At 44.0% G+C, this 27062-nt stretch overlaps 1 protein-coding gene and 1 long non-coding RNA gene across 3 annotated transcripts in view; one reads left to right on the top strand and one right to left on the bottom strand.

The window, feature by feature from the left end:
* The window catches only part of LOC132401733 (uncharacterized), a 30644-nt gene extending 13625 nt beyond the window's left edge, over positions 1-17019 (top strand). Inside the window, exons 2-3 of the long non-coding RNA XR_009514688.1 lie at positions 12942-13051; positions 15761-17019. This is a non-coding gene — a long non-coding RNA (uncharacterized LOC132401733). The remainder of the gene's footprint in view (positions 1-12941; positions 13052-15760) is intronic.
* Positions 1-27062, bottom strand: part of lrrc8c (leucine rich repeat containing 8 VRAC subunit C) — a 108660-nt gene that overhangs the window by 12048 nt on the left and 69550 nt on the right. The window lies entirely within an intron of this gene.

The following is a 27062-nucleotide window of genomic DNA, read 5'->3' as shown; positions in this document are numbered from 1 at the left end:
ATTTGCGGATGTTTTTGGGGACGTACCAAATATCCTCAATCTCCTAATGAAATAATGTCTTGCCTTATTTTATAGCTGCATTGATATCCTAACTGATTGGGTCCAGTTAGATCCTCAGATATATTGACACCTAGGAAATTGAAATTGCTCTCTCTTTCCACTTCTGATCCCTCTACGAGGACTGGTGTGTGTTCACTCATCTTACCTGTTCTGAAGTCCACAATCAGTTCTCTTGTCTTACTGATGTTGAGTGCCAGGTTGTTATTGTGACACCACTCATCTAGCTGATGTCTCACTCCTGAACGCCCCCTCATCACCATCTGAAATTCTGCCAACAATGGTTGCATCATCAGCAAACTTATAGATGGTATTTGAGCCATGCCTAGCCACACAGTCATGGGTGTAGAGAGAGTAGAGCAGTGGGCTGAGCACACACCCCTGAGGTGCGCCAGCGCGGATTGTCAGTGAGGCGGGGATGTTATTTCTGATCCGCACACAGATTGTGGTCTTCTGGTTAGGAAGCCAAGGATCCTGTTGCAAAGGGAGGTACAGAGGCCCAGGTTCTGGAGCGTTTGATCAGATAAATAGTGCAAAAATAGAGCAAAATTGTCTTCAGACTCCTGTACCTTCTCTTTGTTGGTAGTAATGAGAAGAGGACATGTCCTGGATGCTGAGGATCCTTAATGATGGATTCCATCTTCTTAAGGCACTTTCTTAAGCAGAGATAGAATGGACAGTCACTTCTTTATTCCCAGCATAGATTTAGCTAATATGAAGGGGTGTAACTTGCAAGTGTTTGAAGGAATGTAGAGGGGGGATGTCAGAGGTAGTTTTTTACACAGCGAGTGGTAGGTGCATGGAACATACTGTCAGGGGTAATGGTACATTGAGATACATTTAGGGCCATTTAAGAGACTTGGGTACACACAGAAAAGGGAAACAGAGGGCTTTCTAGGAGGGATGGGCTAGACTGATTTTGCAGTAGATTCAGAAGTTTAAGATTAGCTTCATTTGTGCATCAATGTGCATCAAGACATTGAAACATACAATAAAATACATTATTTACATCCTCGTTTGCGAAGTGCCGGGGGCAGTCTGCAAGTGTCGGCATGCTTCTGGTGCCAAAATAGCTTGTCAGCGACTGACTAACCGAAATTGTGCATGTTTGGAATGCATGAGGAAGCTGGGCCACCCAGGGAAAACCCATGAGGTCATGGGCAGAACATGCAGACTCCTTAAAAGGTCAGCACATGACTGTGGGCCGAAGGGCCTGTACTGTGGTGTATTATTCTAGTTCATTTAAAATAAGTGGCTCTTAGAGAGAGATGAGGGACTGTTTTTCTTCTCTCTCTCGAAAATTCTTGACTTACTTCCTCAAACAGCAGTCTTTGAACAGGCTGAGACAAATCAATACTTGGTAAACAAGTCCAGGGCGGGAGGCGAAAGATTTCAGGGAGTAGGCAGGAATGTGGAGATGAGGTTACCATGAGATTAGCTAGGACTTTATTAAGTAACTGAGCAGGCTTAAGCAGCCAAGTGCATATGCCTGCTCCTAATCTGTCAGTTTGTATGCTTGGCTCAGTGCACGATCAGCCGGGCGAGATAAATTTGGGCAATTAGTGTTTGTAAAACAGAATGCAAATCAGCAGCCTTGGAGTAAGCTGTTGCTTCTTTTCCAGTGGAAACACTGGGTGATTTCAGCCTCTGTTAGGAACACTTACAGTAATACTCCCTCCAGCTAAGGTCAGAATGGATCATTTCTCTATCCTAAGCCCAGAAATGTGATGGAACACGTCGGCTCAGTTTTAATCGTTTATTCTTGCCTGACATTGGTGGGAGGCATGACCTACCTAATAGATCCATGCAACTGTGAGTACTGGATTAGTAAAGTAAAAGTCATAAGTTTATTAAATAATAATCCTCAGATGTAACAGCTGCAAATAAAACCTATTATGTCAGCACACTTGGCAGTACTGTTTACTTGGTTTCAATCTGCTGCCCTAATGCTCAGCCCGCTTAATCTCTTCAGATATGAATACTCTTGCCTTCCAAGGCTGTCATAAGGTCTGTTCCCACCAATCCCTCTGGTGGGGCATTGCATATCCTAATCCCCTCTGCTCTTCAGAAAAACCTGCAGGTGGTGCCCTAGTGTTATTTATTTGCTCAAAACAAATTGCTGGAGGAACTCAGCAGTCAGGCAGCATCTCTGGAAATGCGCAAACAGCGGTGGGCTGAGACCCTTCTTCAGGACTGAGAAGGAAGTGGGAAGATGCCAGAATAAAAAGGCGGGGGAGGGGAAGGAGGACAGCTAGAAGGTGGAGCCAGGTGGATGGGAAAGGTAAAGGGCTGAAGAAGAAAGAACCTGACGGGAGAAAGGCCAAATTTGGAATATTGTGTACAGTTCTGGTCACCGAATTATAGGAAAGATATCAATAAATTAGAGAGAGTGCAGAGACGATTTACTAGGGATGTTACCTGGGTTTCAGCACTCAAGTTACAGAGAAAGGTTGAACAAGTTAGGTCTCTATTCATTGGAGCGTAGAAGGTTGAGGGGGGATTTGATCGAGGTATTTAAAATTTTGAGAGGGATAGATAGAGTTGACGTGAATAGGCTGTTTCCATTGAGAGTAGGGGAGATTCAAACGAGAGGACATGATTTGAGAGTTAGGGGGCAGAAGTTTAAGGGAAACACAAGGGGGTATTTCTTTACTCAGAGAGTGATAGCTGTGTGGAATGAGCTTCCTGTAGAAGTAGTAGAGGCCAGTTCAGTTGTGTCATTTAAGGTAAAATTGGATAGGTATATGGACAGGAAAGGAGTGGAGGGTTATGGGCTGAGTGTGGGTAGGTGGGACTAGGTGAGATTAAGAGTTCGGCATGGATTAGAAGGGCCGAGATGGCCTGTTTCCGTGCTGTGATTGTTATATGGTTGTACGGAGAAGACCATCGGAGAAAGAGAAGGAGAAGAGGACCCGGGGGAAGTGATAGGAAGGTGAAAAGAGGTAAAAGAGCATTGTGGTGAATAGAGGAAGAAGGGTGGGGAAAGGGATTTTTTTAACCGGAAGGAGAAATTGATATTCATTCCATTGGGTTGCAGGCTACTCAGATGGAAGATAGGCTGTTGTTCCTCTGCCCTGAGGATGGCCTGGTCTTGGCACAAGTGAAAATCATGGATCGACATGTTGGAACAGGAATGGGAATCAGAATTAAAATGTGTGGCCTCTGGAAAGTTCCAATTTTGGATGATGGAGCGGAGGTGATTGGCAAAGTGGTCCCCGAATTTGCGAGTCTCGCCAGTATAGAGGAGGTCACATTGGCTGCACTGGACACAATGGAGCATCCCAGCTTATTTGCAGGCGAAGTATTGCCTCATCTGTAAGGACAATTTGGGGCTCTGACTGGAGGTGAGGGAGGAGGTGTAGTACTTTGGCCACCTGTAGGGGTGTGCCAGGAGGGACGAATGCACAAGGGAATAGTGGAAGAAGCGATCTCCTGCAGAAAGTGGAGAGGGAGAGAGTTGAAGGTATGTTTATTGACAAGAGGAACTCTACCACTGTTTAGGCAGTGGGGAGATGGGGTGAATGTGGATGCTGAGGAAATGGAGGAGATGCAGGCGAGGGCAGCGTCAAAAGTGGAGGAAAGGAAACCCTGTTCTTTGAGGACGTCTCTCTTTGATGTACTGGAATGGAAAACCGAACCGCGTCCTGGAACAGAAGTGATGGAGGGGAAGGAACTGAGAAAGGGGAATAGCATTTTTGCAGGAGACAGGATGGGAAGAGGAATAGTCAAGATAACCATTGGAGAGGTGTCCCTTTCATGAAATTCTGCACCCTTTTTTCTCCAAACATACCTTTGCTCATTCGGCCAAGAAGTTCTATTTTAACTTCATCAGCCCACAAGACCTGTTTCCAAAATGCATCAGGCTTGTTTAGATGTTCCTTTGCAAACTTCTGACGCTGAATTTTGTGGTGAGGATGCAGGAAAGGTTTTCTTCTGATGACTCTTCCATGAAGGTCAAATTTGTGCAGGTGTCGCTGCACAGTAGAACAGTGCATCACCACTCCAGAGTCTGCTAAATCTTCCTGAAGGTCTTTTGCAGTCAAACAGGGTTTTGATTTTCCTTTCTAGCAATCCTATGCGCAGTTCTCTCGAAAAGTTTTCTTGGTCTTCCAGACCTCAACTTGACCTCCACCATTCTGTTAACTGCCATTTCTTAATTACATTACGAACTGAGGAAACGGCTACCTGAAAACACTTTGCTATATTCTCCTGCTTTGTGAGCATCATTTCAGAGTGCTAGGCAGCTGCTTAGAGGAGCCCATGGCTGTTGATTGTTAGGACAAGGTTTGAGGAGTCAGGGTATTTATAAAGCTTTGAAATTTGCATCACCTGGCCTTTCCTAATGATGACTGTGAACAAACCATAGCCCTAACAAGCTAATTAAGGTCTGAGACCTTGGTAAAAGTTATCTGAGAACTCAAACGTCTTGGGGTTCCCAAACTTTTGCATGGTACTCCTTTCCTTTTTTCACTCTAAAATTGTACAAAACAAAAATAATAAACTAATCTTGCTTAAAATGTTGAAAAGAATGTTTCATCTTTAACTTTATGACTTTTGGAGATCAGTTCATCTTCTACTCACTTAACTATTCACAGTAACAGAAATTTTGACCAGGGGTGCCCAAACTTTTGCATGCTACTGTATATAGTGTACATTCTTTGATAATAATTCCACTTTGTACTTCATACAAGGTCTGTCTATGTACATCCAATCTTCCCCAGTCCCAACAGACATTTCTTTTCTCCCCTCCCACACTCCATCTGCCCATCTCATACACACACACCCTGCCCACTGGTCCCCCATTGCCCCACTGTTCCCATCCGCCCATCCTTCCTCCCTCATTTGGTTCTATGCTCCACCTACCTCCCTTATCAAATTCCACCACCTGTAACCTCCACCTGTCACCTCATTGCCTTGGTTGCTAGTTCTACTCTTCCCTCCCCCATCTGCCAATCACCCCTTCTCAGTTCGATCACTTACTGTAGTAAACTGGCATGGAACATGTGGTCCAAGTTATTCCCATCTGTACCTAGACCTTTCCGTAGCAAACTGCCTCTCTGAAGCTATGCACACAAGTGCTGGAGGAACTCAGCAGGTCAGGCAGCATCTATGGAAAAGACTAAGCAGTCAATGTTTTGGGCTGAGACCCTTCATCAGGACTGGGAAGGAAGGAGATGGAAGCCAGAATAAGAAAGTGGGGAGAGGAGGTAAAAGCTGGTATGTGACAGAGAGGGGGAAAGACAGTTGGTGAGTGAGGGAGAAGGGCATGAAGTAAAAAGCTGGGAGGTGATATGTGGAAGGTGTAGAAGGTTGAAAAAGAAGGAATTTGACAGGAGAGTATTTTGGTTTCTTTCTTTGGACAATTGTACCCACTCTTTGGTTGCATCGATGAAAGACTTTTTTTAAATAAAAGGTAAAGGGCTGAAGGAGGAATCTGACAGGAGAGGACAGGGGACCATGGAAGAAAGGGAAGGAGGAGGGGCTCCAGAAGGGGCAATGTGCAAGTGAGGAGAAGGAGGAATGGAAAAGGAGAGAAGGGGGAGGGAAGGAGAAATTGCCGGAGTTAGAGAAATCGATGTTCATGCTGTAGGATTGGAGGACCTGCTGAGTTCCCCCAGCATTTTGTGTGTGTTGCTCAAGAGTTCCAACATCTGCAGAATCTCTGGTGTTTATTTGTCTGAAGGCAGCTACTTATCAGCCGATCTTGTGGTATGTGGAATCTTCTTCTGTGTATCAAACATCTGACATTCAGAAACTTTGAAACATATGCCTTACAGCTGATGGTTAATAAATTGTTATTAAAATATTAAAATTTATTAAAAGCCATTTTAATTTTTGCAAGTGATTGTAACACTTAAGGCAATAAACAAAACATTTCAGCTGACAAGTACAAGTACGTTTAGTCTTCCCATGTTGCTGGGAACTACAGAATGCTGGGTCCCCTGAGGAGATCAAAGATGAAGTATAGACAGAATAACATTAGCAGACATATCCAAGGATGTCTAGGGCTTGTGTATTTACATGAGTGCTTAGAAATGATCTGAATTTTAATTGAGTCCCTTTCCCACAAAACAGTCATGCACCACTTTTATAATTTGTTTACAAGTATAAGGTTCAAGGTTCAAAGGTTGAATTTAATGTCAGAGAAATATATACAATATACATCCTGAAATGCTTTTTTCTTCACAAAACTCTGCAAAAACAATGAAGTGCCCCAAAGAATGAACAACAGTCAGATATAAGAACCCCAAAGTCCCCCCCCCGCTCCCCTCTCTCCTGTACATAAGTGGCAGCAAGCAACGATCCCCTCCCCCACCAGCAAAAAAAGCATCAGCACCCTCCACCAAGCACTCAAAGCAATAGCAAAGACACAGACCTGCAGTTACCCCAAAGACTTAGCATTTCACCCAGCATTCGACATACCACAGGCTCTCTCTCTCTCCCTCATAAGGGAGAAGGAGGTGTCTCCGTTTTTCCCAGTGAGCGGGGAGACATAACAAACAACTCGCTGGTTTATGATGTTAAAAGTTCATTACATTGCTTTTTCCAAGCTCTGTTCTCAAAGATCCTGGGTCCTTGGACACACAGCAGTAGATTTTCTGACTCCCCCGACGACACACGGGTCTCCTGCCGTGTCATAGACCCTCCATCCACCTGCTTACAGAGCCCTGAGACCTTAGACTTCCAAATCTGAGCCGGACTCTCAGACTCTCAGGCCGAACCCTTGGCATGCTAAACAATGGCCAGTCCTGAAACCCCTTTCCCACAAAGAACCAAAGTCAGAGGGTAACTCCAGGTCAGGGTTTTCAAAAGAACCCTGAAAGGGAAAAATCGAGATAGCAAAGATAGAAATAGAGCTGTTTCCGAAGATGCAAGCAAAGGAGTCGCTGTTTAGCGCCATCTTAATTTCGCTCCGCCTTCAGACTTCAGTATAAATGGCTTTCTCTTCAACCATTGGAAGGAGAATCCTATAAAAAGTGATGGATAGAGCCCAGTCTATCACAGGTAAAGCCCTCCCCACTGTCGAGTACATCGACACTGAGTGCTGCCATAGGAAAGTAATCATCAAGGACCCCCACCACCAAGACCATGCTCTCTGCTCACTGTTCCCATCAGGAAGAAGGTACAGGAGCATCAGGACTCACACCACCAGGTTCAAATACAGTTATGACCCCTCAGCCATCAGGTTCTTGAACCAGAGGAGATAACTTTACTCAGGTTCACTTGCCCTAGCACTGAACTGTTTGCACAATCTATCAACTCACTTTCAAGGGCTCTTTGTCTCATGTTCTTGATATATTTTGCTTATTTGTTAATTACTATTGTCACACTAGACACTAGAACTTCCCATTCAGTCATTTCCCCATTGTAATCAGCCCACCAACACGGAGTTGTGGTCAGTTGGGATCCACAGGCCCATTCTACTCACCTGTGTCATCGGAGAAACAGTAAGACCTATATAGACTGAATGTGGAGAGGAGGTTTCCTGTAGTGGGGGAGTCTAAGAGCAGAGGGTACAGCCTCAGAATACAAAGACATCTCTTTAGGACAGAGATGAGGAGGAACTTCTTTAGTCAGAGAGTGATGAATCTGTAGAAATTATTGATACGGATAGCTGTGGAGGTCAAGTCAAATTTAAGTTTGTTTAATTATCATTCAACTGTACATGAATATAGCCAAACAAAACAGCGTTCCTCTGGGGCCAAGGCGCAAAACACATTACCAACAACACACAGCACACTTCAAGTAGTACAAATGGTTGCAATTTCAGAAAAACACACCGTCATAAAGAAAGGAAAAGTAATATAGCCCAAGTCTCTGAATGGCATGACTGTAGATTGTCCTGATCCAGTTTGTTCTTCCACTAAGTGAACACCAGAGGGCAACACTGAGCAAACTCTGGAATGCAGCCCCGAGCGAACACTGGAGAGCAGCACCAAGTGAACACCAGAGGGCAACACTGAGCAAACTCTGGAATGCAGCCCCGAGCGAACACTGGAGAGCAGCACCAAGTGAACACCAGAGGGCAACACTGAGCAAACTCTGGAATGCAGCCCCGAGCGAACACTGGAGAGCAGCACCAAGTGAACACCAGAGGGCAACACTGAGCAAACTCTGGAATGCAGCCCCGAGCGAACACTGGAGAGCAGCACCAAGTGAACACCAGAGGGCAACACTGAGCAAACTCTGGAATGCAGCCCCGAGCGAACACTGGAGAGCAGCACCAAGTGAACACCAGAGGGCAACACTGAGCAAACTCTGGAATGCAGCCCCGAGCGAACACTGGAGAGCAGCACCAAGTGAACACCAGAGGGCAACACTGAGCAAACTCTGGAATGCAGCCCCGAGCGAACACTGGAGAGCAGCACCAAGTGAACACCAGAGGGCAACACTGAGCAAACTCTGGAATGCAGCCCCGAGCGAACACTGGAGAGCAGCACCAAGTGAACACCAGAGGGCAACACTGAGCAAACTCTGGAATGCAGCCCCGAGCGAACACTGGAGAGCAGCACCAAGTGAACACCAGAGGGCAACACTGAGCAAACTCTGGAATGCAGCCCCGAGCGAACACTGGAGAGCAGCACCAAGTGAACACCAGAGGGCAACACTGAGCAAACTCTGGAATGCAGCCCCGAGCGAACCCTGGAGAGCAGCACCAAGTGAACACCAGAGGGCAACACTGAGCAAACTCTGGAATGCAGCCCCGAGCGAACACTGGAGAGCAGCACCAAGTGAACACCAGAGGGCAACACTGAGCAAACTCTGGAATGCAGCCCCGAGCGAACACTGGAGAGCAGCACCAAGTGAACACCAGAGGGCAACACTGAGCAAACTCTGGAATGCAGCACCGAGCGAACACTGGAGAGCAGCACCAAGTGAACACCAGAGGGCAGTGGTTGATAGGTTCTTGATTAGAAAGGGTCTTAAAGGTCACTGGGAGAAAGCAGTTCAGGGGGTTCAGGGGGATAATAAATCAGTAATGATGGAATTACAGAGCAGACTCAATAGGCTGAATGGCCTAATTGTCCTATGTTTTATGATCTTATGATCATATGGTCTGTAAGGTAAGCATAATTCATTCCAATGCTTTGACCATGTAGCTTGTTAGATCAAATATATTTCCTTCCAAACAGCAAAACTGCAAATTTTCTTCTGAAGTAGAATTGTGCAGATAAAGATTAAAAATACTCTTCTGTGTGTTGTTAAGGTTCTGGTTTAGACATTTACATATATTCCAGTTTGGAACTAGGCAAACAACATGGCAGAAACAATTTCATCACTGCACTGGGCTGAACCAAACTATTGGATAGTGAAAAAGACCGAGAGGAGGAATGGTAATAGCACTTTATGTTTTGTGCATGAGTTACACGTATTGTGTTGTGCACCTTGGCTTGAAGAAATGACACATTTCACTGTATGTTTTCATGTAGTGTACTGTGTTGACCACCTTGGTTCGGAGGACATTGTTTTGTTTTGACACGCATGGTTGAATAACAATAAACTTGAACTTGTTGACAGGAAGCTTACTTGCCCAGGCTGGGGATTTAAGAACTCAACAGGCATAAACCCTGGTTGGCCATTTAGTTCAGAGAGGAGGAGAATCTGTTCTGGAGAACTCAGTCATTCCGGCCAAAGATCAATAACTACACTCAGTGGCCAGTTTATTCGGTACCTCCTGCACCTATTAAAGTAGCCTCTGAGTGTATGTTCATGATCTTCTGCTGCTGTGGCCCATTCATTTCAAGGTTTGACGTGTTGCACATTCAGAGTTGTTCTTCTGCGCACCACTGTTGTAACGCCTGGTTATTCGAGTGACTTTTGCCTTCCTGTCAGCTTGAACCAGTCTGAACATGCTCTTCTGGCTGCTCTCATTAACAAGGTGTTTTCACCCACAGAACTGCTTCTCACTGGATGTTTCTTTGTGTCGTCGCACCATTCTTTGTGAACTCTAGAGACTGTTGTGCATGAGAATGCCAGAAGATCAGCCGTTTCTGAAATACTGGAAGCATCCTGCCAGGCACCAACAATATTTCCATGTTCAAAGTCATTTTGATCAAATTTCTTCCCGATTCTGACAACTGAAACTCTGGACCATGTCCGCCTGAGTCACTGCCACATGATTGGCTGATTAGATATTTGCATTAATGGACAGGTGTACCTAATAAAGTGGCCACTGACTGCAGTTGGGACACCAGGGCAATGAAGGTGCAGAGGCAGTAAAATAAACTTGAGATTAAAGATCACAGGTAGTGAAATTTCAAGGAACTTTGTTAGTCAGGTATCCTTTTATTTGCTATTGCAATGTACTACATCAAAAATATCTTTTCAGCATTTTCACCATTATTATATATGTTCAATCTTTGACATTTATGTAACAAAGAAATAAATAGTCATGATTTAGTACAGAAAGCAGAATAATCCAATCATTCCGATTGGAACAGAGATGAAATCTGTTTCAGATTTGGAATATTGTACCTTGTAAAAGTATTCAGCCCCTAACCTTTTGTTCACATAAATGAGAATTACAACCAGGGATTTTGATCAATTTAACTGAGAGTTTTTATTTGTGAATCACATGTTTCTTTTCTTCACCGTAGAGCCCAAAAAAAGGGTAAATTGTAAAGTATGAAAAACTAATAATTCCAAGACTGTAATGTCTGCAGTTCAGAAGAATTCATCCCCTTTGCCCTGTACTTAGTTGAACCATTTTTCCCAGCTATTGCAGCCTTTCTGGATACCAATTCCTTCTTACAACATTGCTCAAGCTCTACCTGGTTAGTTGGGGAATGGCGGTGAGCACGATGTTGAGATTTTACCAGAGATGTTCGATCGGGTTAAGGTCAGGACTCCGACTGGGTCACTGAAGGACAAGAACTTTCTTCATTTGAAGCCACTCCATGGTTCCTCTGGCAGTGTGCATTGGGTTGTTGTCCTGAAAGTCAAACCTCCACTCCAGTTTAAGCTTTCTGGCAGAGGCTAGCAGGTTTTTATCCAGGATCTCTCTGTATATAGCAACATTCACCTTCCCATCAATTCCGATCAGATTTCCAGACCCTGCTGCTACATCCACCATACTTTGCAGTCGGGATGGTTTAACCTGGCTGATGATCAGTATTAGATTTATGCCACACGTACCGGTCAGTGCTGAGACCAGAAGTTCCATTTTAGTCTCATCTGACACAAGACCTTCTTCCACATCTTTACAGTATCTTCTAAGTAATGTTCTGAAGAGCCTTTACAGACAAGGATATGTATTTTTTATTGCCAAGGGCTTTTCCTTGCCACTCTCCATAAATACGTTTTTTGTGCATGGCCCTATAGGTTGTGAACCCATGAACTTCATCTCCAATTGCAGCCACTGACTTCTTGATGCACCATCAATAACTCACTCTGAGACGTAAAGGTGAGATATCGGCTTTTATTGACTGGAAGAAGGAACAAGCAGTGAGTGGCCACCATACTACATCCTGGAGACTGAGGGCAGGGCTCAGGCCTCAATCGCCTTTATACTGGGGTCAGTGGGAGGGGCCACAGGGGGCGTGTCCAGACAGGTATATGTAGTTCACCACACTTCTACAGCTCACCCAGAGAGACTGTTGGTTTCACAGTAGTCTCTCTTACAAGTGCCATTCTTCACTGGCAACTAAGTTTAGAGGGGCGGCCTGACCTAGGCAGTGTGGCTGTGGATTCATATTTTTTCCCTTTTTTCATGATGGGCTCCACTGAGCTCTGAGGTATGTTCAGTGCCTTTGAGATGGTCTTATACCCTTCCCTAGACTTGTGTTTCTCTATTATCATTTCTCTGACTTGCCTTGAATGCTCTTTTGTCTTCACTTTATTTGCTCTGTTGAAAATCTACCATGCTGTTAGACCTTACCAAGTGAGGGAGTATTTTTTTTCCCTGGGAATTCATTGAAAACAGGTAATCCTTAAATTTTCTACATCAACAAATTGGGTGAGTAAACAATACAGTATTGCACTTGAGGAAAGTTAGTGTAGTGATTTTATTTTTACTAAATTGTTGACAGGTTTTGGAATTTTTCTTTCGATTTGACAAGATGCACGATGTTTTGTGGATTAACTAAAATCCTACTTCGATATATTTTAGGTTTAGAAAATGAAACAGTAAAATGTGAAAATAGTTGTGGGGCTGAATACTATTTCAAGGCACTGTATCTTTGAAAACATATTGTTTGCTTCGGTTCACAACCTATCATTCCTTTCATATTCTGTTCCCATAGAAACGGGAGATTGCTTTCCATTATATATTTATGCTTTGTTTCGTTTTAAAAGACAGTGCAGTGAAACAGTGTTCACTGTATGGCCCTGTCTAAATATTAGCTGGACTTGGGGTTGTTTCCATTCAGAATCGATTAGATTAGATCAGAATAGATTGGATTTATTTATCACAAGTACATTCAGTAGAGTCATCAGGGTCATCAATTGAGTTGTTCGTTCATTATTTCTGTGGGTGATCATGGTCTTTCCATGACCATGATTGCTCTTGGCAGATTTTCTACAGAAGTAGCTTGCCATTGCCTTCTTCTGGGTCGTGTCTTTACAAGACGGGTGACCACGGCCATTATCCATACTCTTCAGAGGTTGCCTAGCAATCGTCGCATAACCAGGACTTGTGATAGGCACCGGCTGATCATACGACCATCCACCACCTGCTTCCGTGGCTTCACATGACGGGGATGAGGTGCTAAGCAGATGCTACATCTTGCCCAGGGGTGACCTGCTGGCTGGCGGATGGGAGGAGTGCCTTACACCTCCTCCCCTCACCCCACCCCCACAGTGCAGTCAATTGCTCAAGTGTCATGGAAATGTAGAAAATCAGTATTTTTGAAAATAATTATCTCTCTTTCTTATACTTTCTGTAGCCCTCCATTCACATACACGGTCTGCAGTCTCGAGAAAGATTTGGACATGATGGAAATGTGGAGCACATTCAGAAAGGAGAACAGCACGCTAAAAGGTGGGGAAAAGGCAGGTAGGTGGACTTGAATTCATGGTCAGCTGAGCCATGATCTTATTAAATGGCGGAGCAGGCTTGATGGGACAGATGGCCTACTCCAGCTCCTATTTCTTATGTTCTAATTCTTCTTTTAGTGGGTTGCAGAAAAAGCAACAAAGAAAGAAAGATAGAAAGATTGACTTTATTTGCCACATCAACATCAAAATGTAGAGTGAAATGTGATTAGTGTTAAATTAAATCAGTCAAAGTCAAAGTGCAGTTATTATCAAAGTATATTTACTTTATACAACCTTGAGATTTGTCTCCTTACAGGTAGCTACAAAACAAAGAAACCCAACAGAACCCTTTAAAGCAAAATACCATCAAACACACAACATACAGAGAGAAATAAAGAAGGAAAAACATGTGCAAACAAATAGCATTCAGAAGTAAAGTTCACAAAAGTGAGCTCACACTGTGACAGCTGCAGGCCACAGCCACAGTTGAGTGCAGCGATGAGTAAACCTCACGGAGTAAGAGATTGAAGGTCAGCGTGGAGACCAGAAGACCTCCCTCATTAACAAGAAATGCTGCTCACTGGATGTTTTTGTTTCTCACACTTTTCTCTGTAAGTTCTAGAGACTGCTGTGTGAGTGAAAATCCCAGCAGATCAGCAGATTCTGAGATACTCATCTGGGACCAACAATCCTTCCACAGTCAAAGTCACTTAGATCACATTTCTTCCCCATTCTGATGTTTGGTCTGAACAACAACTGAACCCCTTGACCTTGTCTGCATGCTTTTATGCATTGAGTTGCAGCCACGTGATTGGCTGATTAGATACTTGCATTAGGGAGCAGGTGTACAGGGGTACCTAATACAGTGACCTCTGAGTGCATATCACATAGCAATAAATTAGATTTAGACAGTAGCAGTGTAGATGAATCCTGTAATCTAATTCAAACTGCGTGTATCTTTACAAAGAAAAATACTTTGTAATATAGGGCAAAGTCATATTTATAAAGCAAAAGTATAGGCAGTTTCTTATTTTCCCTTCCTATCCTCTTCTTTACTTAAGTGATAAGTCACTGTTAAATCTGAATGTTAATCCAAATTCTTGGAACTCAATGAAGTCTTCTTTGGAATTATGTCCAAATGTTCCACAAGATTAAAGACTGAGAATCACTTGGAGACAATTGTTGTGCAGTGAATGCAATGGATTGCAGAAGCATTGATGAACCATCGATTTCAGAGGATGATGGAGATAACTGATGGTCTATGCTCCACTTGCAGCTAAGAGCCCAAGTAAAGTAAGCACGTCGGAGACAATTGTAAAGTAGTTGGAAGTTAAGGCTATTTGTTCTCAGTGAGAACAAATAAATACCAACGAATGGTCAAAGAAGTTATTTTCAGATAAGTTGGTTGAGGGAGAATGATATGACAAGCTCTAAAGATGATACAGACAATAACTGTGCTGTTCAATTCCGTTTTCCAACCCTACAATGATCTACCTGACCTTGGCCTTTTCCACTATCAGGGTGAGGCCCAATGTAAACCAGAGGAATCACACTTTATGTTCTGTCTGAGTACACTATAATTCAATGTTATGCACAAATAAATTTGACAATTTCTGTTAAGTCACCTCCGATGTGCCCTCACCCTTTAGATCCTCCTTGAGTCCTCCTATTTTTGTCCACTTTCCCTAGCCCCTCCCCTTCTTCCTATTACAATTTTTTATTCACATTCTCCTCCTGGCTTCATTTGTCACTACCCACACATTTTGCCCACTGGTGCTCCCACCACTTAATTCTGGTTCCTTCTGCCGTTCACCCCAATAGTTCCCATTATCACCTTCCTTTCTTATCAGATACCTGCATTTGTTGCCTTTGTGTTTCAGCTTGTCACCTTGAAAAACTGCCTCCACCTTTACCCTCCTCTCCCCCACCTTGCTCCATCTACCTCTCCTCATTTATGTTATGCTCCATCTGTCATCCACATTCCTGACTCCCTTTTCCTTCCCCTACCTGGTTCAATTTGCCTAGCATCCTTCACTCTTCTTCAGCGCACCAATCTCCTTGGCTCCTGTCTCAGTACAATGGCTCTCCTTCTTGATACTGGCCATGTCCCCTCCCCAGTCTCTGTCCTGTAGCAGAGCTTACACCCAAAACTTAAACGATACATTTTCTCCCACAGACGCTGTTCCTCCAGCAAGTTGTTTGCAGCTCTATGTTCCAGCATCTGCCATCTTTTAGATCCTTGAGTCATGGAGTCCCTTAACACTACTACACAGAAACACTAAATCTCTACTGAACTGTTATTTTGTCTAGTCCCAATGAGACCTGTGTGGGCCTCAGCCCTCCACACCCATCACATCTATGTACTTATCCAAACTTCACTTAAACGTTGAAATGGAATCTCCATTCACCACTTCTTTCAGCAGCTCGTTCCACATTCACACCACCCTCTTAGTGCTGTTTCCCTTTAAATATTTCACCTTACACCTTTAATCCATGACCTCTAGTTCTACTTTCACCCAACCTCAGTGAAAAAACTGGCTTAAAATTTACCCTATATATACCCCTCATAATCTTGTAAACCTCTATCAAATCTCCCCTCATTGTCCTACATTCCAGGGATTAAAGTCCTAACCTTTTCAACCTTCCCCTATAACTTGGGTCTTCAAGTCCCAACAACGTCCTTGTAAACCTCTGTACTCATTCAACCTTATTGATATCTTTCCCATAGGTGAGTGACCAGAACTGCACTCAATACCCCAAATTAGGAACAAGAGAAAATCTGCAGAAGCTGGAAGTCAAAGCAATACATACGAATTGCTGGAGGACCTCAGCAGGCCAGGTAGCACCTATGGAAAAGAGTAAACAGTCGGCATTTTGGTCTGAGACCCTTCAACTAAATAAGGCTTCACCAACATCCTTTACACCTTTAACATAACATCCCGACTCCTGTACATAATATTTTGATTTAAGCCAAAAGTTCTCTTTACAACCTATCGACCTATGACTCCACGTTCAAGGAATTATGGATCAGTATTCTGTCTATTACACTCCTCAGTGCCCTACCATTGCCTTTCCTCACAACTGTTTCCCATCTATCTTCATATCATCAATTAGTTTAGCAGTCAAATGTCATCTCTGTCATAATTGTAGGTTGCAAGTACTTGAGCCAACACCGATCTCTGGTACCCCTCCATATTTATCACTTATCAACCTAAGTAATCATTCAATAGGGGAGGAGATGGTGCAGAAGAGATTCACCTGGCTGTTGCCTAGGATGGAACATTTCTGGTTTGGGGATAGACTAGATCTATTCTCCCTGTCCCAGGAGGATATGAGAGGACGTTACTGAAATATACAAAATAATGAGTGTACAGATACTGTAGGCTGCAAGAAACATATCCCCTTATCAGAACTGGAGGACACAGATTTAGGGTAAGGGGAAAGAAATGCAGAGGGAATTTGAAAGAGCACCTTCTTCGCCCAGAGAGTGCTGAGTACCAGGAAGGAGTAGTGAATGCAGAGTCACTATCTGCATTTATGAGGTATGTAGACAATTACTTGAAACTCCTAGGTATAGGGTTAAGAGTGGAAAGATGGGATTGCCTTAGGTTGCATGCCACCAGGCTCAGGAACAGTTATTACCCTACAACCATCAGACTCCTGAACCAGCATGGATGACTCCACCCACCTCAATACTAAGCTGACTCCACAGCCTATGGACTCACTTTGAAGGACTCTACCACTCATGGTCCCAGTATTATTTATTTTTTTAAAAAAATCTTTTGCACCGTTTGTCTTCTTTTGCACATTGGTTGTTTGTCAGCTTTTGGTTATGTATATATTTTAATAAATTGTATTATATTTCTTAAGGTTGTATAGCCGGGTGTGGTAGTGGGGATAAGCTACCTAATGAGGTGTGTATCAAATAGTCACTGAACACCAAGCCCAGCTCCTGACCTTCACATGTGGCTTAGCTACTAAGCCTGAAGGAACCCTTTTTACTGAGAGGAGAAGGGGCAAAGGTGCCTTAAAATCAGTTGCTTTGGGTAGATGGTGCTTGTCAGCTGTAGTGGGCAGCTCATCTAGAAAGCAAGTCTGATCTCAAGCCTCCTCTGCCTTTGGGAGGGGCTTCTGGAGGAAGCTCAGAGGGAAAGCCGCCGTTCCTAAAGCGGTCTTTCAATGAGGTCAGCTCTGACTGGCAACTCCACTGATGCCAAACTGCACCGGTCCCTGCCGTTCCTTTGGTTTCATCGGCTTGCTCTCCATATTGTTCTGCCCTGACCTGCATACTTAGACAGCTAGCACACAAACATCCATGGTCAAGTAACCCCACCATCCAGACCATGCCCTTTACCCCACCGCCACCATCAGGCAGGAGATACAGAAGCTTGAAGCTCCCCATCATCAGCTTTGCGAACAGCTACTTCCCTTCATCTATCCATATTGTGCTGCCCTGACTTGCATACTTGCTTGGGTATCATGTAGAGAGCTAGGACGTGACATCTGTGGTCGACCCCAACCAATGGAGGACCTCAAGATTGTATTTCTTTAGTTTCCTGTAAATGCCTGAAAGAAAATTAATCTCAAAATAGTGCTTAGTGACATACACGTACTTTTGCTTTGACTTGACTTTGACTGAAATGGATGGATGCCCACTAGTCAGTGTGGACAAGATAGACTGAATGGCCTCTTTCCACACTGTGACTAAGACCCATTTATTCAAGCATCCAGTTTCTTGTTAGTTTGGCAGCCCTTTATCCATGTTACTCCCTTGCCACGAGCAGTGCTATTTGAAATGTTAACCAGCTGTTCAAAGTTAGTGTGCATTACAATGTCTTTTTTTCGGTCAGGAAACATTGATGCTTTCAGTGCTTGGCCTGGCTTCCTGGGAGAGTTCATGCTGTTCTCACACAGTAACGGGTTACTCCTAACACCATTTTAATTGCATATTTTCATTACTTTTCTTTTTGCAGAATTCAAACCTCCAGCGTTAATATGGATAAACATCCATTAATTTTCACTCTTCACACTTCAAGAAACCCATGTGCAATTGTTATTTTTAAGCTGGGCCACTTTTGTGCCAGCAGTCCAAAGACACAGGAATTTCATGTTGGTTTATAAATTAACTTCGTGTGGTGAGGCAGAGTGCATTTAAGTGGAAGGGGTCAAAGTTGACATCCTTCTAAATTGACAAGATTTAGTCGACATCTGTAAATTATTCAGCAGCCTGCCCTAATTTGAAGTCATATCCAGTTTATAATTATCAGTTTTCCATGAAATGCTGTTAAAATTGCGACTTCACCTAATTTTTGGAATTCCGAGATTATCACTTGGAAAATGATCTTTTTTTAATCTATAATAGTAAAGAATTACGACAAGATTATTTTAATTACTTTAATGGAAAATCCTACAAAAGAAGTGGATACAGCCCATTTATTCATCTATTGATATATAGTGCAGAATAAGCCCTTCCAGCCCTACAAGCCTCACTGTCCAGCAATCCCCTATTTAATCTTAGTCTAATCACAGGACAATTTACAATGACCAATTAACCACACTGGTATGACTTTGGACTGTGGGAGGAAACCCTCGCGGTCAAGGGGAGAAAGTACAAAGGTGGGAATGGATCCCCTGCTGCCTGTACTGCAAAGTGTTATGCTAACCACTACACTGCTGTGCTGCCCAAATACGGCAAGAGAAATTACTTATTCATAAATTGATAATGGAAATGGTTATCCATATTATGATCCCCTAAGCAGCCTTTTGTCTCAGTCCTACCTGTACAGATCCTGTCGCAGTTGTTTAGCTAAGCGGCTGAACGTTGCCTGGAATTTTTTCGCTTTTTTTTTGAGATACGTAATGCAGAGTCTGTTTGTGATTTAGGATGTGCTACTTGAAGTAGAAGCACTGAGTGTGTGTGCCTTCAAGATCGTGTACCTCCTCCCTGATTGTAGAGGGCATCTCCTGGGAATTTATCATCATGATTATCATTATGTGCCCTGTTGTATGACATGGGCAAACATTGTCTCCCATCTGTGTTTAATCTGAAAAGTTCTGAAAATCCCTTCATAATTTTTGCTTGACCATCCCTTGATGTAACTCGTGAACACCATGCACTGATGCCATGTCTTTTTCTTCCATCAGCCTGGGTGGTGCGGGTCCTTCATAACGGATGCTGCCTTTTTGACAATGTCCTTGATGTTGAGGAGGCTAGTGCCCTTGATAGAGCTGGTTGAGTTTACGACTCTGTGCTGCTTTTTCCAATCCTGTGCAGTGGCCCCTCCATACCAGAGGGTGATACAACTCAATTTCATTGCACCTCTTCTCTTTTTTTAATCCTCCCTGCATTCTGATCCATTTCCTCCAAATTCACAGCTCACTGGGGGCAATTTACAGTGGGGAATTAACCTACCAACTGGCATGTCTTTGGGATGTGAAGGGAAACCGGAGCACCCAGATAAAACTCATACAGTCACAGAGGGAACTTGCAGACTCCACGCAGAGAGTACCCAAGGTCAAGATTGAATCGACACCTCTGGGTCCAAGAGGCAGCAGCTCTACTCGATGTAACACCAAATCACCCAGTAATTCTCTTCCTTGTTGTATAATCACAAAAAAACTGGAGAACGTAGAGTCATAGAAAAGTACAACATAGAAACAGGTCCTTTGGCCCATCTAGTCCATGCTGAACCATATTAAACTGCCTCCTCTCATTGACCTACACCTGGACCACAGCCCTCCCTATCCCTACCATCCATATACCTATCCAAACTTCTCTTAAACGTTGAAATCAAGCTCACATGCAACATTTGCACTGGTAGCTCATTCAACACTCCAACAACCCTCCGAGTGAAGAAGTTTTCCCTCATGCTCTTGTTAAACTTTTTCACAAAGCAGTTACTCATTATCTCTATTCATGAGGGCACATTGTTTCACATCCATATTGCAATGTTAGAACAGCATGGGAGATTTCAATATGCAAGGAGATTGGGAAAATCAGGTTGGTGCTGGATTACAGGAGGGGAAATTTCTAGAATGCCGACAAGATGACTTTTTCGAGCAGCTCATGATTGAGCTCACAAGAGGATCAGCTATTCTGGATTGGGTGTTGTGCAACGAACCTGAACTGATTAAAGAGCTTAAGGTAAAAGAAGATCAGGGGTCAGAGATCAGGTTGAACAAGTTAGGTCTCTATTCATTGGAGCGTAGAAGGTTGAGGGGGGATTTGATCGAGGTATTTAAAATTTTGAGAGGGATAGATAGAGTTGACGTGAACAGGCTGTTTCCATTGAGAGTAGGGGAGATTCAAACGAGAGGACATGATTTGAGAGTTAGGGGGCAGAAGTTTAAGGGAAACACGAGGGGGTATTTCTTTACTCAGAGGGTGATAACTGTGTGGAATGAGCTTCCTGTAGAAGAAGTAGAGGCCAGTTCAGTTGTGTCATTTAAGGTAAAATTGTATAGGCATATGGACAGGAAAGGAGTGGAGGGTTATGGGCTGAGTGCGGGTAGGTGGGACTAGGTGAGATTAAGAGTTTGGCACGGACTAGGAGGGCCGAGATGGCCTGTTTCCGTGCTGTGATTGTTATATGGTTATAATATGATTGAATTCACCCTGAAATTTGAGAAGCTGAAGTCAGGCATATCAGTATTACAGTGGAGTAAAGGGAATTACAGAGGCATGAGAGAGGAGCTGATTGGAAAAGAACACTGGCAGGAATTATGGCAGAGCAGCAATGGACGGAATTTCTGGAAGCAATTCGGAAGGCACAGGATATAAAGAGGAAGAAGTATTCTAAAGACAAGATGACACAACCGTGGCTAACAAGAGAAGTCAAAGCCAACATAAAAGCCAGAGAGGGCATATAATAGAACAAAGATTACTGAGAAATTAGATTGGAAGCTTTTAAAAACCAACAGAAAGCAACCAAAGAAGCTATTAAGAAGGTATAGATGGAATATAAAAGTAAGCTAGCTAATAATATTAAAGAGGATACCAAAACTTTCTTCTGATATATAAAATGTAGAAGAGAGGTGACAGTGGATATCAGACCACTGGAAATAATGCTGGAGAGGTACTAATGGGGGATAACAAAATGGTGAATGAACTAAATAAGTATTTTGCATCAGTCTTCACTAACAGTATGGTAAAATTTCCAGGTGTCGGGGCATGAAGTGTATGAAGTTACCATAACTAGACAGTAAAGTTCTTGGGAATCTGAAAGGTCTGAAGGTAGATAAGTCACCTGGACCAGGTGGTGTACACCCCAGAGTTCTGAAAGAGGTGGCTGAGGAAATTGTGGAGGCATTAATAATGGCATTTCAAGAATCACTAAATTCTGGAATGGTTTCCAAAGACTGGAAAATTACAAATACCACTCCACTCTTCAAGACGGGAGAGAGGCAGAAGAAAGGTCTGACATCAGTGAGTGGGAAGATGTTGAAGTCCATTATTAAGGTTGAGTTCTCAGGATACTTGGAGATATGTGATAAAATAGGGTGTGGTCAGCATGGTTTCCTCAAAGGAAAATCTTGCCTGACAAATCTGTTGGAATTTGTTGAAGAATAACAAGCAGGATAGATGAAGGAGAATCGGTTGATGTTGCATACATCACAAGGACTAAGCTGTTCCTGAATTGTTGAGTGTGTGCCTTCAAGTCTTGTACCTCCTCCCTGATAGTAGCAATAAGGAGAGAGCATGTCCTGGGTGATGGGATCCTTAATGATGGATGCTGTCTTTTTGAGGCATCATTCCTGGATGCTGAGGAAGTTAATGCCTGTGATGGAGCCGACTCAGTTCACATCTTTCTGCAGCTTCTTTCATTCTTCTGCGGTAGCCTTCCCTCCCCATACCGGATGGTGATACGGCCAGTTGGAATGCTCTCCATGGTGCATCTGTAGAAATTTGTGATTGTCTTTGATGGCATACCAAATCTCCTTAATCTCCTAATGAAATATAACTGCTGTCATGCCTTCTTTGGAACTGCATGAATACGCTGGGCCCTGGATAAATCCTCAGAGATGTTGACACCCGGGAACTTGAAGCTGCTCACTCTTTCCACTTCTGATCCCTCAATGAGGACTGATGTGTGTTCCCTCATCTTACCCTCTCTGAAGTCCACAATCCATCAGTTCTTTAGTCTTACTGCCACTGCGTGCAATGCTGTTGCTGTTGTAGGGTAACATAACTGGGAGAACTATACATAATTCACAACCACCGACACTGTGATGGCCTTTCAGTTTAAGAAGCTGGGTCTGACATGATGACCTTATTACGTAAAGATTCTTAGCTTCCTTTTGCTTTTAGGTTTTGGAGTTCAATAAAATGTGATACAGGTTTCATTAAACATAAAATGCCTTACTTCATAAAGAATAGAAAAATAGAAGGCTATGGATAACCCTAGGTAATTTCTAAAGCAACTACATGTGCGGCACAGCATTGTGGGCCAAAGGGCCTGTATTGTGCTGTAGGTTTTCTATGTTCTATGTTCATTTTATTTGAGAAACCCTACATTGGCAATACTGATGCTCTAGGATGTTTCCAGAGTTATTGAACATGTCAGACAACGCAGTTGCTTAGAAACTGCTGGAGCTTTGGGAGCAAAATGCAGGGTTTGTACTAGCCCGATCTGCTCTGCGAGAAGTCACTGCTGACAACACCATGTGGTAGCACACTCAGCAATTCCATGGCTACAAGAGTGGTGAGTCTGCTCGAACACCTACCTAAACACAATAAATATTGATCACCAAAAATTCCCCTTTCACAGACATTTGGACTATTGGAGTCTGAGCACACCAAACAGTTGCTCTCCTTGCCTGGTCTCGGTGATGCAAAGCTGGTGGAGCTAAAGGACCACTTGCTGTCTCTCCTGGGAAATCACCATCCTTGTTTTATTTTTAAAGAATTCTTCACACGGCAATTGCTTGATCAAGTTTGCATAACCCTCACTAATGCACCTATGAAGGATCATAGGGAGCTTGCTAAAATGGCTGATAGTCTACACTCAGCCAGGCAGAGGTACATAATTCCTCCTCTTTCCACGCCTCAATAAGTCCAGTCAGCAAGACCCTCAACTTAAGGACACCAGCAGCTGCTAAACAGACAAGGTCGGACCTGTGGTCTTATCATGCTCACTTTGGTAGGAATGGCCAGAAGTGCTGACCATCTTGCAGCTTCAACAGTACCTGTGCATTGCGACATCAGAGGTCAATGAACACCGTAGGTTCCAGTAGCCAAGTATGCCTAGTGTCATCACGGACACCATTAAGAACAACGCGTGTCACAACCATGGATTCAGCAGTGCAGTAGACACGGCAATTGCACTTGTGAATACACACGAGTCAGCTATATCACTATTTAATTGTGATAGTATTTAACTCCATACTTGTCATCATAGTGCTTGTCAAGACTTGGACAGAGCACAGCACGCTTTGCTGCCTGTTTGTATTCTGCCTTGCCTGAGAAATTGGACTGTCGGGTCAACGGACTCTGTAGGCTAGCGGTATTTGTTAAGTGTTTAGATGATCTTCGTTTTCCATTTGAGAGTTTTAGTTAATGGCCCTGTTTGGCCTAGTGTTTTATTTTCCCCGTAACACTGTTGACATTAAAGTCTGTGAACTATCGGCCTGCTTCAGTGTCTCTCACTCCGCACTTGGGCCATATCCGAACCAGGAGATAACGCTTCCTGTGTGATGGGGTGCTCAAGTGAGTGTGCTGCTAGCATCGCCTAATGATAAGAAGGCAAAGAGCGGCGAGACTTCACTGGAGGCTGCCAACAGCAGCAAGATCCATACTTGCAAGACATAATGGATGGCACTCTGCTTCAGGGACTTCATCCTGGCTAAAGTAGCTAGACCTCTGCCCAGAGCAGATTTCCTGCGTGCCCAAGGACTGTTAGTTGATCTTAAGAACTGCTGGCTTTTGGATATCAAGGACTTTGAGACATTACCCTGCTCCCCCAGTGAGTTCCCCACAATGATTCTGTCAAGCACATGCACCACTGCATATGAGTTTACTCGACTGTTGGGCGAATTCCCAAACCTCACTAAGCCCACATTCTCCACTACTGTTGCAAAACATGGGGTTGAACACTATATTCCCACAACCTGCATGCTTAGACTGGACCCGGAAAAGCTGGCAACCGTGAAGACTGAATCTGCCAACATGGAAAGACTCTGCATTGTGCACCAGTTGAATACCCCCAGGGCTTCACCCCTCCATATGGTCCATATGGTTGCTGTCAATGTGGTGATAACAGGTGCCTTAACGAGGCCCCCCCCCCCAATCGTTACCCAGTCCCACACATCCAGGACTTTTCTGCATGCTTAGCTGGAAAATTAATTTTTTTAACAAAGTTAATCTAGTTAGGGGTTACCATCAGGTGCCCGTGTGTTCGAAGTGCATCCCCAAAACAGCTGTGATAACCTGTATGGCCTTCTTGAGCTTCTTCGCTTGCCATTTGTGCTGAAAAATGAGCATAGGCTTTCCAACGGCTGCTGGACTCTGTATTAAAAGACCTAGATTTTCTTTGATGCTGCCTGGCCTGCTGTGTTCCACCAGCATTTTGTGTGTGTTGTTGTTTGAACTTCCAGCATCTGCAGATTTCCTCGTGATTGCACTTAGATTTTCTTTTTGTTTACCTGGATAACACACTTGTCGCCAGCGCGTCCAAATCCAAACACTCTGCACACTTCTCGAGTGCTCAGGCCAACACGGATTGATTAGTAACCCTCCCAAACGACACTGACTTTCTCGGCCCTCATACTTCCGCAGAAAATGCAAAACAAAAGTCATTGCTATTATGGATTTCCCACTGCCCCACACTACCAGAAACTACAGGAGCTTTCAGGTACGGTGCATTTCTATTAGCACTTCACGCTGTGAGCTACTGACCTTGTGCTTCCCCTGTATAGTGTGTTCAAAGGCAATACCCCTAGTCTAGTGCTCGACTGGTCAGCAGACGTGACAGCCACCCATCTTCTTCCAACGGCAGCTCCATCCCCCCAACAGTAAGTACAGCACGTGTGACCTTGAGCTTCTCTGTCTCTATCTGGCTGTCTGCCATTTTCATTTTCTTCTCAAGGGTCACCATTTCATGGCGTTCTTTGGCCACAACCCCCTCGTGCGCGTGATGGCCAAAATAACAGACCCTTGGTCTGTACGGCAGCAATGCTACCTGGCCTACATATCGGAGTTCACAACTGATATACAACATATCAAGGGGTGGAAGTAATGCGTGAATGATTGCCTCTCATGGCCAGCAATTGAGGCAGTGCATATAGGGGTTGACCATGCTGGCAGCTGACCCAGAGGCCCAGGCTTACTGAACGACAGCAACGGAACTGAAAATGGTTGACATTAAGTTCAGGGAGGCTGGGATTTCTCTCCTGTGTGATGTCTCAACAGATTGTCCTCACCCTATTGTGCCTGCAAACTGGAAACGGACTTTTATCAACTCCATACATGGCCTCTTGCATCCGGGCCGGAAACAGAAACTGTTGTACTAAAGGTTGTGTGGCATGGCTTCAGAAAGGACGTGTGTGATCGGACTGCAGCAAGTGTGGAGAGCACAAGTTAACTGTCACGCTTAGGTGACATTGGCACCTTTCAAGGTCTCTGGTTTGACCATGTCAATGTGGACCTTGCTGGTCCTCTTCCCCACTCCCACCCCCGCAATTTCACGCAACTCCTTACTAAGGTGGGGCATACCACCAGGAGGCCAGGGGTTGTCTATCTACCTTTCCCGATGGCCACCAGACATGGCTTGGACCCTTACCAGCACCGGGGTTGCTCGGTTTGGCACCCATCTGATATTTCCTCCGACTACAGACCCAAATTCAGATCAGACCTCTGGGATGCAATGGCCTTGAACCTCAGTGTTAGGCTACCTCACACCAGGGCATATCACCCACAGTCCAAAGGCCTGGGCAAGCAGTTTCACTGCTCCTTAAAGGCTGCGAGGAGGGCTTTCCTGACCGATGAGTGTTGGCATCAGTATTGATCTTTTAGAAGTCAATAGATTCTGGCATGGCTCTGGAGGACTGGAAGATTGCAAATGTCACTCCGCTATTTAAGAAGGGGACAAGGAAGCAAAAAGGAAATTATAGACCTGTTAGCTTGACATCGGTTGTTGGGAAGTTGTTGGAGTCGATTATCAAGGATGAGGTTACGGAGTACCTGGAGGCATATGACAAGATAGGCTGAACTCAGCATGGTTTCCTTAAAGGAAAATCCTGCCTGACAAACCTATTGCAATTTTTTAGGAAATTACAAGTAGGCTAGACAAGGGAGATGCAGTGGATGTTGTGTGTTTCAATTTTCAGAAGGCTTTTGACAAGGTGCCACAGATGAGGCTGCTAAACAAGATAAGAGCCCATGGAATTACAGGAAAGCTACATACATTGGTAGAATTTTGGCTGATTGGCAGGAAACAGAGAGTGGGAATAAAGGGATTCCATTCTGGTTGGCTGCTGGTTACCAGTGGTGTTCCACAGGGGTCTGTGTTGGGGCCGCTTCTTTTTACGTTGTATATCAACGATTTGGATTATGGAATAGATGGCTTTGTGGCTAAGTTTGCTGATGATACAAAGATAGGTGGAGGGGCCGGTAGTGCTGAGGAAACAGAGAGTCTGCAGAGAGACCTGGATAGATTGGGGGAATGGGCAAAGAAGTGGCAAATGAAATACAATGTTGGAAAGTGTACGGTCATGCACTTTGGTAGGAAAAATAAACGGGAAAACAATTATTTAAATGGGGAGAGAATTCAAAGTTCTGAGATGCAACAGGACTTGGGAGTCCTCGCGCAGGATACCCTTAAGGTTAACCTCCAGGTTGAGTCGGTGGTGAAGAAGGCAAATGCAATGTTGGCATTCATTTCTAGAGGAATAGAATATGGGAGCAGGGATGTGATGCTGAGGCTCTGTAAGACGTCACTTGGAGTATTGTGATTAGTTTTGGGCTCCTTATTTAAGAAAGGATGTGCTGATGTCGGAGAGGGTTCAGAGAAGATTCACTAAAATTATTCCAGGAA

This window comes from Hypanus sabinus, chromosome 11 (genome assembly GCF_030144855.1).
Source record: "Hypanus sabinus isolate sHypSab1 chromosome 11, sHypSab1.hap1, whole genome shotgun sequence".
NCBI lineage: Eukaryota > Metazoa > Chordata > Chondrichthyes > Myliobatiformes > Dasyatidae > Hypanus > Hypanus sabinus.
Note: the sequence above shows the minus strand (reverse complement) of the source record. Positions and strands in the feature narration are given on the sequence as shown.